The following is a 14,310-nucleotide window of genomic DNA, read 5'->3' as shown; positions in this document are numbered from 1 at the left end:
TACCCCACGAAAGCAGCCGAGCGGCCGTGTCTGGTCCGTCTGTTTCCCAACTGATTAGATCCTTAATGTTTTCCCTTTCCTTTTCCCCCATCGTGTGCTGGTGTGTGCAGACAATTTATTCGTTATATCAGAAATCTCCCCGAGCCGGAAGTATGATGACAATTCGCTTTCGTTTTGCCTCTCCACATATCCTTTGGTCGGCTGCACGCGCTCTCTCTGCACTCAGTCAATACATTAATTTGTGTATCAGAGGAGAAGAGGAGAAGGACATTAAAGGAAAAATGCAAACGCAATGGTTTTTAATGTGGACACAAAAGTGCCGCCACACGCGCACGATCGAGCTACAGTAATATGTTTGTTCTGCCATTTTCACGTACAACACGGGGGGGGGGGAGTCGTTGTGTGACCATTCCCTTTCATGAAAATGGCATGCCAGGGACAAACGGTTCAAGATTCGCGCATAATAATTACAATAGTCCCTGGGTTTGTAACGGGCATTGTGTGCTTCTTCCCATCATTTATTCTCTTGGTGTGTCCCTCTTTTCCGCTCCGTGCAGAATAGTTGTGGTTTGTGATTTGGGAATTGAATAGATTACATCGAATTATTGTGGTTGAATTATGCGATAGGAAGAAAGAGGGTCTCCTCTTCTCCTGTCTCTCATTAGCCAGGGTCTTTTTCCGGGTGACATACTCTACACCATGTCATGTAAATATCATCCCGTGTGTAAGCAGGAACTTCTTCTGTCTGTTGATCGCCGACAGCCGCCCTGGTGGGACAATCACATTAAAGGAAACCGTTGGCGGCCGCCGTCGCCTCACTTAAGAAGCAAAAAGGACATTCATGTGAATCACGAGACACATCATAATTCTCTTACCTCTGTCCTTTGATATATGCACGTCAGCCTTTTTGCCACCGTCTTGCAGGGGCAATTTTTGGTAAACGAAGGAAGTGTGTGTGTGTGTGTGTTGTATGATCGTAGGCTATTATTTATCGCCTTCCTGCCTTTTCCGGTGTGGTTCTGCTTCCCCCAGCTCTGTGTATTCTCGTCATTTTTCACTCCATAAAAAACCATAATGCAATGCTGTCTTACTCGTCGTCCGAGGGTAGCTTTGACTAAATTATTTATCAAAATTTTTGATCTTGGTTGCTGTCTTGAATTAGGTTTTAATCAAATAACCTCTCGAATGGACAACGGGTGGACAAACAACCAACAGACAGGGGCGGCAACTATTCTACAATCGAGTAGGAAAAAGGGACATGCCGGTAGCAGCGGTTCGTTCTGTTTCAAGCGTGGATATAATGAAGCGATAAGAGTGCCCCGAAACCTCGGACCGTTTTTTTTTCTTACATCCTACTTATGTGTTTTTGTGCTATCCGCTGTGGAGGAGGGGTGGGTTGTCGATTTGAATGCGCTTTTTACACGCAAGAAGTTGTCTAGCCTTCTTGTCCCTTAGCTTTTGCTGCAACGGAAGTGAATGTTTTTGGTAAACGATGTGGCGTGGCGGTCAATTGGCGATGTGGGCATTGTTTTTTTCTAATAAATTTAATATAATATGCATGGTCAATTATATAATTTAATAATAGACTTATTTCGAATAGGGGGGTAATCTAATAATACTAAAGATAAGCTTATTTTCCTTGAAAATTGTTCTTTTTTCTCAATTATCCTAAAGCTCTAATGCAAATTAATTCTACTACGTATTGTCTCACGTGTGGACACACACTAATCCAGCAGGAGCCACCGATATTCTCCCTGAATGGCTTTTACTCTAGACAAATTTAAATACCCAAAAAAACAAAAACTCCTTTGGTACATACGTTTTTGTACCTTTTTTACCTTCGAAGAAAGACGAGCAGTTGACAACTTTGTAGGCTGTAGGCGGCGGTGTACAATTACACCAGTCTAATTACTATAACCATTAGAGACGAACGAGCTTCCAAAATAAAGCTGAGGCGGTGAGGCGTGTTATGCTTCTTCATGTATTTCGAATCCCTTCAGACGACGAACGGCAGAAGGTGAAATACGATGCAACTGCAGACGATCAGGAGGAACTGCAGAGCGCATGTAGGTTACTCTTCTGCTTCACTGACGCCGTCATTAGGGTTTTGGTGTGTCGTATCTTTCTGGATTATCCCTTCGGAGAAAGAAGCTAATAAAATAAGGCCTTTTTTTGGGTATAAACTACCTTCTGACGCATATTTTAAAAGGTGTCCTATTATTCCCAATATATAAAGTTCTTCAATGTGTCATAGCTTTTGAATGATTGCAGTTTTATTGGAGGAAGAGAGAAACTAGAGCGTATCATCGTCGTGTGTGTACCGCCCCGCCGCTCCAATAAAACACATGCCTACCCCGCCGTGCGTACGTTTGTGAGCAGGAGACGCGAACCTCCTCTGTCATTATACCCAAAAAGGGGCGGATTTTGGTGCATCTCTAGAGACGACCACATGTGGAGAGAATTTTCAATTGACTGTGTGTAAAAAGAGTATGGGGGGCATGGTGGTGCAATCTGTCATGCGTGTTATTGATCTGCTCTATTCTTCTGTTCCGTATGGGCAATCGAGATATGAAATACATTTATATTTTGTTTGCACATAAGGTCCCGTGTTTTAGAGTGCTCGAGCATTAGAGGGGTAAAAAGTACCGACAAACTCAAAAAAAAGATGGATAAGACTCACTCCATATCGGCAAGCTTCTGACAACGCCCCCGTGGGGTTAATCCACCGTACAATATTCCAAGACAAGACAAAAGGGCAGAACGCCATAGTCACGGCTCACGGCGGCGATTGAGACATTGACGAGTATAGACGGTGACGACGACGACGCCGCTCTAGGTTGGGTAATTGGCCGATTCCAAGAGTGTTTGTGTACAGAGGAGGTTGGGGAAGGTTCTAACTTCCGGAAGACTGATCCTTAGACAAGACGGCAGGGAAATGAGTGGAGGATAGCCAGAAGCCAAAGAATTATAAGGGGATTAGCTAAGCCGCCACCGTCACTCACTCATTTCATACTACACCACCAAGAATACGGTAAAAATCGATTGGCAATGGCCAATGGCCTCTCCCCCATAAACCTGGGGGGAGTCGTCATACGAAGAATTTAAGCGAAAGTGTACTATTTAGATGTCTGAAGTCTATGTAGTCGTCTAGCCCCCGTTGGAATGGAACGTGACTGATCGTTTTATGCAATTGAAGGCGGCTCCGTCACGGCAAGTAGCTTTGGACGCGAGACATATAGATGAACGCGCCACTTTCAGGAATTATTTCCAGCTAATAATGTTACGTGTCTCAGTGGGGGATCGAGAGTGTATTTTTTTTGTTGGTCTGTTGTGTTACACCCGCGCCACTACTGGCCATTTTATTTGCTCTGTGTGTTGCAACGACCCCGCGGACATTCTGCGCCGTCATTGCCAGATGCACGAGGCTCTGTCTGGGACTGTGCTGTTCGAAGTTCGAAGAGAGAGGTAAAGGACCTGCAGTTGACGGTTATCTTTTGCATTTACTCTTTGTGCTTAGTGGCTCCACACAAACACCACACCAGCGAACATTGTTTTTGTCTCGCTGTTGGTTAGTTAAAGGGTGACGCGCATATAAGAACATGCCTGTGTACTCTCCCCCGTTCAATGCCCTGTTTTAGAATGAATGTCCCTATTTTGGCCAATTGTGTGTTTGCATATGAAGCTTGTTTTTTTGTATTGTCACTCCAGACACCGAATTTTAGCTTAATGATGAAGCGAAATTACGAATGTCCGTAGTCAGTCACACAGGGGAGCGTGCAGCTTTTTACCAAATTAAGTGTGGGATATATATATGCAATAAACTCACCGGTCTGTGAACGGGCACAATTACTCAATTTGAGCTGCATGGTGGTGTTGGTAGAACCTCAAATAAAACAAAGGGATGTGGAATTAGACGGGTTGGTTCTTTTTTAATTTTATGGACAGAAAGGCGTCAGGTGCAAGTCGTCCAGACTGCAGAGAGGAATAACAAGGTGTCAACAAGACCCCAGTGTACAATGTAATTTCATTAACCACACTTCCATGCTACTAGTGCAAGGACAGTGTCAAAAAAACGCCTAAAGTTATGCAATTTGTATCTCAAAACACTACTTTTACTGCTTTGTTTCGGCGGTGTTAAGCAAGAAACGCTTGTTCTGAGGTGACTAATTAGAGCACCACCATATTGGAGCTTACTCTGAAACATTACTAGACCACAAAATGAGGGGAAATTAACCCTTTTGTTTGCATTCGTTGGTCGGTCTATTGGTGAATTGTTTTTATGCAAAACATAAGACACTGCCCAAACCTACATGGTCATTTGATATTTTAATCATTATTTAAATTGGAAAGCATAAAAAGGGGAGAAACTGTCTTGTACACTTGCACTACTTTCCCCTAATACGGAAAACGGAGCGTAATGGCGCAAGGTGATTTGAAACTTTTATTGCTTTTTATGTGTTTTTTTGGATAGAGAGAGAGAGATAGAGAGGGTGTCGTAATTGAATCGGGCTTCCTTAGAGGGCATTACCGTGCTCATGTGTGTCAGTTGGAATAGCTTGTGCGGTATATGAGGGATTAGTCATAAAACACTACCATTAGCACACGATTGCGTTTTTAAAAGCCTTTTAGCTTAGTAGTAATATTTATTATTTTTAAAACACACACAGTGTTGAGTTTTTGGGGTTCTTTTAATGAGTAGGGGCATGCTTTTTTGTGTGTGGGGAAGCACTTTTTATGCTGCTGCTTGCACCGTTTATTGTTGTTGAACGTACGTGCCAAGTGCATTGAGAACGATCATGTGAGTGATCATAAAAAAAGGTGATAAACATACATACGCACCCTTGCCTAGATCAAAGAATGACTTCAAAAGGATTCAATTTCTCCCTACATTATTACGATCGCACACACACTGTTTACTTATTCTTTCTCTAAGCGGGGGAAGGGTTAGCGGGAAATTATTGTGTTTTCGTTTACCATTTTCTCGCAGCGGTCAGGAATTCCTTTTTTTGAGTTATGGTTAATGAGTAACTGTGTTTGGTTAGTGAGAGGGGGATATGCTATCGCTTGCTGCTTGTTATTCATTACTATTTCCTCTTTCTACTTCCACGGCACACAACCACTTGAAAGGAGATCTTCCGAGTATTGTGCTCTTGTTATTACTGTTTTGATTTTTGAATTTCAATGTTACGTTTAACCCTGTTTAAATGAAAAAAAATCTGTTGTCAGAAAATATCGAAAAATCTATTCCTCAGATCGCCAAAAAAAGTCGTTTGTCTATTCGACAGGTCTCAATAAGAGATTACCCGCGCTAAGCGCACATTGGCAAATAAACAAAAACACTCTAATGCCTTTAATCTCTTGCAATAAAGAACAGCAGCTTCCCTTGTTGCTTGTTGCCCGTTGACGCAATTGTTCATCCCTTCAGATCAAAAAACACACAAAAAACATATACAAAAAACGGCGAATCGAAAGAATGCTGCACTCTGCTGCGCTGCTGCATGCTTGATTGTACCGAACGGAGATTATCGGAATCGCATTATGTGTGGCAGTCAGTCAGTGCCGGTTTACATAGGCAGGGAGAGGGTATGGGCACAGCAAGAAGGGAAAACTAAAGCAGGAAGTAACGATTATTGGGCAACATTGAGAGGAAAAGAACCACCGACAAAAAAACGTCGACACACAAAGCTCTGTTTAGTTTGCCGCGCAGAGAGAGAGAGAGAGGATATGACGGTTTATCGACGGTTGACTTTATGCCGTTAATCCCACGGGCAAAGCAGTTACTGTGTTTGGTCGGAAAACCTGAAACCCAGGGTGCACGGCTAGTAGGGCTCTGTTATTTGGGTCAAGAAAAATGTGCTCTTGATTTTCGGTGCACTGGTCTGGTGGTTTTCGAGAATGGAGGTGGAGCACGTGTCTGCAGAAGGATTTTTGCGCCATTTTTAACAGACGCCGCTCATAGAGAGAAGGAGGAGGATCTGCTTGGGATGAAGCTGTAGGCACGCGTCCTACAATCTGAAACTGTTTTTAATTCGTTGAATAGGCAGCAGAAGAAAAGAAGGGATAAGAGCAAAGCCGGAAGCAGCTGCTGATGCGAATGATTTCCTCATAATCAATTCGTTGTTGTCGTCTGTCTCTCCCCCAACATGCTTTGCAGTGCAATGATTACGCTCATGATGAATCTGTGAGGTGGATTTGATTTTCACACACCACCACCAAAACTCGCACGTGTCCGGCACATGTGCTTCCCTTATTCCCTTCACCACGTGGACCACGAAGGAATAGAAAAAATAAAGGAATAAAAATTCGCTTAACTTGATCCGTTTGTGTGCGTGCGCAGGAAGGATCCTCTCGCCCAGATGTTCCGGGGGTTCTGTTTCGTTCCAGCTGGCGCTTGGTGCTGTTGCTTTTTTTGTAGTCTTCGTTCTTGTCATTTGCTTTAAATTTATTCCATTTCATTTCTCTTATTTCGTATCCTGTGCGTGCCTGTGTTTGTGTGCTTCAGAAGGAGCATTTTTTTCTGCTAGGCCTTTCTGATGTGTTTGATTGATAACTGCATTATAACGGCTTGAAGGTAGAGGTAATTTGATATGCCGCCGCTTCGCTTGACAGCAGCAGAGTGTACACGTGGAAAGGGACAATGATGAGGTGTGTCACCAATGAGATTGTGAAGAACATATGTTTTTGTGGGGATTATCATAATTCGGTGTTTTTTTATTCAGATTTTTTATCGTCAAGATCTTCAGTTTGTAACGTAAATGTAACGTTTTTGTCTTGACTGCGTTACATTTTAAATTAAAGATTGTTACTCTCTTCAACAACGTATTGTACATCAAATGAACGCTAATCATCGTTTTGGCACCAATCGCAACGTCAAGATGATCGAGTATTTTCCCTTAATGTGTGTGTTTCAAGTAGCTTTCCCTTTCCTATTTGTTTTCTCTCACCTAATTACTTGAATCTCTTCGGGTGTACGGGCATGTGTTGTCTATTGTGTTGTTGTGCGTGCAGAAATAATATTTTTCGCCACATTTAGTTTCCATTCCTTTTTCGTCTTCCCTTTCGCCGTTGCATTCGTGTCCTGTAACCGTAAAATTCTGCCAACGGTTTCCAGCTGCAGCTCGTCCGTTCCCTTCTCCTTCTGTCCCTTGAGGCATGTGTGTGTATGTGTTGGTGCACCTTTTATCAATGCTTCATGCATCATATGCACAACGGCAACTGCTCCATGTCCGGGCGGGGTATTGCTGTGCACACATTACAACTACTTATCCCTCTTTACCTTTTGCAACGAAAGTGACGTGAAGGACGCACTTTCGCGTGTTTGTATTGAGCGGGATCGGGGGATGTACAGTGTCCAGTAGTGTGGGCTCTCTCATGTGTGTGTGTGTGTGTATTTTCGATTTTTTGCTCCTCCCGGTGGCTGGTCGGTGCACCCTTATTAGATCCGGATCCGGTACAGTGATCACCCCGCTTGCAGTAGTCGTCCCGTTTTAAAGGGTTTTTTTTTCTTCTTTTTCTGTCTCTTCACCCTTAAATGAACGAATCATTTGCGCGGACACAGTCGCACACATTACTGCACGAACGAGAGTAGAACGGCCAACGGTGTGTGCGCGCGTGCATGCACTTCAGAGGGTTGTATGCACACATACACATGCACACATGTACTTTTGGATTCACTGGGGTGGTTGTGGCCCCTTTTTTCAGTGCCACTGTGCTGCCTGCACCGGTTGGAAACTCGAGTTCTATTTCCGATAAATCAGTATCTACAGAGAGGGGTGGGATTGGGAAGGGGAAAGGAGAAGGGTTAGGAAGAGAGGGTGTGATCCTTATGGTTTCGATTTCCGCTCTTTTTTCTTTCTCTCTGGTCTCTGTGTGCAGTAATCGTAAAATCCTTCCGGAGCCGGGCAATCCACTTTTCCATCTCATCGCGATGTGTTTTTCTCGCACTGACGGAGGAAGTGTAGCAACGAAAGGGGAAAAGGGTGAAAGAGAAGAAGAGAACCACGTGCGTTTGGTGGTGCTGGAAAACGATTGAAATGTATGTTTTTATCCAATTGTTTTCAAGTGATTTATTGGTAGCGTGGAAAAACAGGAATGTGTCATTGTGTGCGCTGTTTGTGTGAGTTTCACTTGGTGTGTGTAGAACAGTGAGGAGATGGGCATGTGATCGTCGTCCCTCTCTCTCTCTCTATCTCTATCTCTATCGCTTTTGGATCGTTTTTCGGTGAGGTGCATTTGCTCTACTGGCCCTTTTGCCCCCTAGGTGTAGGGTGACATGCGTTGAATTTGTACCTTTTAAACACTGTGTGTGTGTTACACTGACAGCGGTGGAAGGGTCTTTTAATGTTCCATCCATCTCGTTGTTGGTGCTAACGTTTTAAAGTTCCAGCTGGTCTTTGGTGTATGAGTGGTTGATTTTTGATGAACAAAATGCGCCTATTTTGTTTTAAATATTGGCTTGAATCTACTGCACCAATCACAAGAAATGTTAATAAAACGCCTTAAAGTATGCAATCCTCATTACAAAAGATTCCATTGTGACGCATTAGCTTCCTTTTAAGATTTATATATTTATTTTACCAAAGATTGCATACATTCTGGCGTTCTTCATGTGATAAGATGTTGCCAATCACTTTACGACACCCGTCAAATCCCTCAAGTGTGTCAACGAGTGTGCTGTTAGAAGCCATTCCCGAATCTCATAACACACGTGTACATAGAGGGGCCTACCTATAAAACTGCACTTTTATTTGCTTTATCCTTTTTGCTGTGGCCATATCACACTTTTGAGATAAAGACACACGACAGAAGCGACAAACAACAACCGGGTGTGTACCATGCAAACCTGACAGGCGCAGGGGGTGCACCGTGACAGACATTAGAAAGAGGTGAAACGGTTGGAAAGGAGAGAAGTGGGTTTATGGTCTTCTGTTTGCATTTCGGATTGATCCTGCCGCCGTTTTGATCCTTCCGTACAAGTAAAAAGCACACAAACACACACAAACACACACAGACACAACCACAAACGCACCCTGTCCCCGGAAATGATTGGTAAAGAAAAAGGGGTTACATCTGCAGGGGAAAGGGGGATGGCTTTTTCTTCCATAACGTTCTGTGCCTGCCGTACGAGACTACCGAGGAGGGAAAAAGCTAAAAAACCGGTTGCTGCTACTCTGTTGTTTGTCGTTGGCAAACATCCCCCAGTTACACACACTGACACACTCAGGGCCGTGCCGAATTGTGCGATAAGAGATGAATTTCCCGTCACAGGAAGGACAACTGTTTGCAGAAGGTTCGGCAAACGAGGTAGAACTGTGGTGGTGGTACTGGGTTGTTTAGTTGAGAAAACTGTCAAGAACAAATAGGACAAGAGGAGGACACAAGTGGAGAGAGCAGGCAGTGTACTGGTGTGTGTCTCTTTTGCTTTGATCGGATGGGTGGCGGCTTCCCTTTATGAGAGCAGCACACCGGAAGTAATTGGGACAGGTAATGAATACAATTTATTAGCCACTCGATAACAACAACGACGGGAGGATGCGATGTGTTTCGGTAATCGAGTTGGCATAACGATGTGTAATCCCGGTACATTGTGCTGGAATTGTCTTTGAAGAAACGACCTATTCCTTGGTTTTTCGGGCACTTGGTGGCACGTGTGTCTTGTTAAGCTCTTTGCACAACCTATTCAAAGGGGAAGAATTCGTGGGAAACGGTTGACACGTTCGGCCTTATATGTTTTGCTGCTTAAAAATGCCCGGCTTAATTTAGCCGGTCTCATTGTACAGTCGTCAACTCGTGCGACTTAACAACATGCCCGTCATGGGTTCAAGCCCCAACTAGACCGTGCCGCCATACGTGGGACTGACTATCCTGCTATGGGGGGGTAATCCAAATGTCACTGAAAGCCAACCCCACAAGTGGTACAGGCAGGCCTTGACCGACAACGGTTGTTGAGCCAAAAGAAGAAGAAGAAGAGCTTAAAAATGCATTTTCCATGCCATGTGCTGAGTTCAAATTCCTCAAATTAGCTCTAAACTGTGCTCTCGTTACGTCATATTTTAAATTTGGAACACAACAAACGTGCAACGTCCAACGTGGAGGTTTCCTTTTTGACAAATTGCCCAACAAATTTGTATTTAATGACCCAAACGAGTATTATCGTCACCCAGAGAGAGAGAGAGAGAGGAGTTGCCGTTTTAAAAATGCATTTTATGCTCATTACTTCGCAGAACACAGATCTGTCATCTGTGTTTGTGTTTCTTTCGTCACGAGACACGGAACCCATTTACCGCTGCTGCTGCTGTTACTTTACCCGGTTGTTACCTCTTTTCTGTTTCCAATAGTTTTGGTTCCAATATCGTCGTCACAGCTCGTACATCTTTCCTCGCTAAGGTTTGAAAGCCCAAAAGGTGTTTTAGTTATGGTTTGGAGCACTAGAAGAGGAAGAGATCCCAATACCTCTATTCGTTCTTCTTTTGCGGTCACATTGTCACAAATCTTATTGTTGGACCTCTCCAAAGATGCATACTTCTTAATGGTAATTTAATATGTCGTTCTCTCGTTTTGGTGGCGACGTGTGCCTGTCGTGTTGTTCGTTCGTTGGCTCTTATTGATGTGGTATAGAAGTGTGCTGTCGACGACATATCTTCTGGAATAATTCTGGACAACGATAAAAGGCAGAAGTGGGCCCAGAATCTAATAGAGAAGGGAGCCTGGGAGGATATGCGTGTTTCTCGGTACATGCTGTCAACAAATTCCTTTGCGATCATCCGTACCTCCTCCTCTCCCTCTACGTTGCCGCAACCAACGCACCGTGTATTTGTTGAGAGATATAGTCCACTTTGGAGAAGAAATATTTCCCAATACGTCGTCCTCATGCATTGTGTTGGGTCGCGTGCTGTACTTCCCGAATGCATTTTGGTGCTGCATCTTTCTCGATACAGAAGTAGGCAGAGAAAGGCAAGAAGAAATTGGAGATGTAATTTTAGGAACATTGAAAAAACGTCAAAACAAACACACACCACACTAACCCAACATTGTGTGGTTTCTTGTTGAGGGAAAGTCTCAGAATCCTTGGGGTGCGGGAGGAAATAGAAAGAAGATCTGTTGTCACCCGTGAGCGACGTGATGACGGTGTGGGGGGTAATGGCCAATGTGCGCCTCTTGTGTGTGTACCCCGTGTTGTACACACGTTCTGTTGAGAAGAGATTGTGTGTATATTTATCTCAATGAGGAAACCACTAATGAAGACGACGACAGATAGACGGACACGAATGGTATTGGGAGAAGGAGAGGAGACAAAAGAGGGACACTGGCGCGTGTGCTGTGAGACAAATCGTTCGATCTCTTAGTGCCTAAATTTATTTGTTCCTATGTCCACAATTTTGCTGTGTCTCAGGTACTAGCCCCCTAAGCAATGATCTTTTTGGTGCTTTTCTTGGGCTTTGGTATCGGAGTACATTTCTTTCGTTTCGTTGTCTCAAATAACCTTGACGGTGTTCAACAAGCAATCATCAAAAACAAGAACACAACAGGAAAACATTTGTTGAACAAGCCCAACATAAGCCACACGATGCTTATTTCAACACGAGGCAAAATGTATTCATTTCTCTCTTGTTGGGAGGCAAGGGCTAGTTAGATAAAGAAGTACTTTTGTGTGACAGATTGCATACTTTTAGGCTTCTTTGTGTAGATATAGTTATATTGAAGAAATAATAATAATTTTTCTAATAATATTTTTATCATTTTCTTTCGTTTTAGGTAAATGAAATAGAACTGGACGCAGATCTCGCTTGTACTACTGACGACCTCAAACACCGTTTTAACGAACCTAGCAGCAACGCTTTAACGAAGCAAGCAAGGGGAAATTCTTCATTATCCCTCGTGAGCCATAAAAGCCGTTTTTCAATTTCAACTAGTAATTAAATTTGGTCGCGGTTTATAACAGGGAAATTCTCTCAAACGCGCACAACTGCATGCAACTGGGTGTGTATACACATTTCATTGCATTCTGCATTTCCACTTGTTCGTTGCTGGCGTTGCTGGATGCAGTTAGTTCTATAAGACTAGAGAGCCAGCACAGAGAGAAACACACCAGTTGGTGGTTCATGTAGTCATCACACGTTGCCCCTGGAAACAAGAGAAGGGAGAGAGTGTGAAGGTATCGATGATTTGATCGTAAAATATTTTATTTCCTCCCCTCCTTCCCGGGCGGCGGGAGTTGTTGCGCATCAGGCTAGGGAATAGAAGAACGAACCACATGGTGGTTTTGGGAGAGGATCACTTTACAGATGGGTAGCAGTAGAACGTATCAAATGTTGGTCTTTGATAAGCCATAAGTTAAGGTGATAGACAGGACTGACTTCATTTAAGAGTGTTTTAAAACTCCCTATATTAAACAACGTTTGTAAGGAATCGATTATCTTCAGCATTCCATAGGGTTGTGCTGTAAAATTTACGATCATTTTTCCCAGCGTTCCAAATGAAACAAAAACCTGTCACACATGGTCATGGTTTTCGATATTTCGTTAGGAGCAGAGGGCTGCATTATGAATTATGGGACGAGTTTGGTATTGGAAGTCGTCGTGCATGGTTCATTTAGCATCCATTATTTAAAACATTATGATCGTTTTCCTCGCTACAGACCCGACGCGCTCTTTCTCTCTTCGTCATAGTTCAGGGCTGCGATATGATGATAAGTGAAGAGAGAGAGGAGGGTTACAAACAATATCGTCCCGCCGTGGTGGTGGTGGTAATTAGCGTTCCTATTCTTCCGTCCCACCGATGGATGTTTTTAGTTTGTGAACCGACATCCAAGTGCTGTGCTGTACTGTGTGTGTTTTTGTCGCTTATCTAACACCACTCCCCGTAAATGTTGTGTCGCGCATATTACAAACGGTTAACTATATGGGAGCGGCGGCGTCCCAAGCATATATGTAAACGGTTTTTGATCCAGCGCTAGGATAATTATGAAAATTGTCGCTTCTTTTTTCTCCGTTTTGCTTGTGTCTGTGTTTCTGTGCTACAACTACCCGCTAATAGGTGTATTAGTTTTTACGTTCATGCTTCGATGAGTTTGGTTGCGTTTGGCACGCTTTTGGAACGCTTCAAACTCGCTTCAACAAACTCATTGGAAAATTAACAAACGCAGCTGCGACCAAAACCTCTTCGCGTGTGATTTGATATGAAATCAAGTGTAAATTTATAATGTTTCACATCCGTGCATTATGCTCCCGAACACACACAGGAAATGGGCGTTATTGTTGTGTGTGTGTGTCTGTTGGTTTTCTAATGCATCGAATTTAGGTTCTCTGTCAGAACTGGTTTTATGTTCTGCTTGCGCAAACTCTCAAGCACTCTTAACGCGTTCTCGTGCTTAAATCATCCTTTTTCCACTGAACAACACAACATTGAATTGTGGCCTGGTTGGTTGGTTGGTTGGTTGTGTATTGCCCACAAGCACTACACAAGTCTTTAGGGCACAATTTCTTCCATAATCGAAAAGTGTGTCAAAACCCATATTCTCTCCCCCCTGTCTGTCAGTGTGTGTGTGTGTGGAAACGGTTCCTGGTGAAGTGAGAACGACCCGAACCGCAATTTTGTTGCAGTCCTGAGGGCGAAAACTGCCACCGAACCATGAAAAGGGGGAAGGAACTAATGCTGTTTTTGGTCGTGGTGGTGGTGGTGCACCCTCGCTGTTTTTGCCAATATTTTCTTCCCCTTCGACGCATCCTGGCTTATAATCTAATTTCCACGATTTGTGAGTGATGATTAGATTTGCTTTAGATGGGAGGAATGGAGGGAGAGAGGCGTGATAAGGCGAGGAAAAGGGAACCTCAACTGCTGCTGCAACTGTGTAACGCCTATCAAGAATAGCAATAGAAATGGAAAAAGGTGGTGTTGGGCTACACTACAACATCAACCCCGAGAGTCGGGCGAGGGTGGCGCATCGAAGCGGTTTGTGATGAAAATTCCTTACGTCACAAAATGCCGGCAGCACTACCGATCTAGGGAGGAGACGTCTGCTATTTAATCACCACCGTGCGAGGTGCTGTTACTACCCTACTATTTTACCTAACCCGAGAATAATCGATGGTAGAGAAAAGTCACCCAAAAACGCACGCTGAAGAAAGTTTTCACTCCCTGCTGGATACGGTGTTGTGGGTAAAATGTGCTGCCATGCTGGAAAATGTTAATCTACCTTACACTTTCCTTCATTTTAGGCCGCTTCAAAATCATCCCGAAGGCACTGTGGAAGGGCTGTGGTCAAAGGCAAGAAATTGGAAAACAGGGGAAACATGGCTCTAACACATACCC

General features: G+C 43.7%; 1 protein-coding gene across 2 annotated transcripts in view; it reads left to right on the top strand.

Annotated features, from left to right (window-relative positions):
• The window catches only part of LOC121596089 (CD109 antigen), a 32,246-nt gene that overhangs the window by 3,992 nt on the left and 13,944 nt on the right, over positions 1-14,310 (top strand). Inside the window, exon 3 of one of the 2 annotated variants that reach the window (XM_041920731.1) lies at positions 11,755-11,877. The exons of the other annotated variant lie outside the window; for it this stretch is intronic. The gene's annotated coding sequence lies outside the window, so the exon portion shown is untranslated. The remainder of the gene's footprint in view (positions 1-11,754; positions 11,878-14,310) is intronic. 2 annotated transcript variants of the gene reach the window in all.

The sequence above is a fragment of the Anopheles merus genome, chromosome 3R (genome assembly GCF_017562075.2).
Source record: "Anopheles merus strain MAF chromosome 3R, AmerM5.1, whole genome shotgun sequence".
Classification (NCBI taxonomy): domain Eukaryota; kingdom Metazoa; phylum Arthropoda; class Insecta; order Diptera; family Culicidae; genus Anopheles; species Anopheles merus.
Note: the sequence above shows the minus strand (reverse complement) of the source record. Positions and strands in the feature narration are given on the sequence as shown.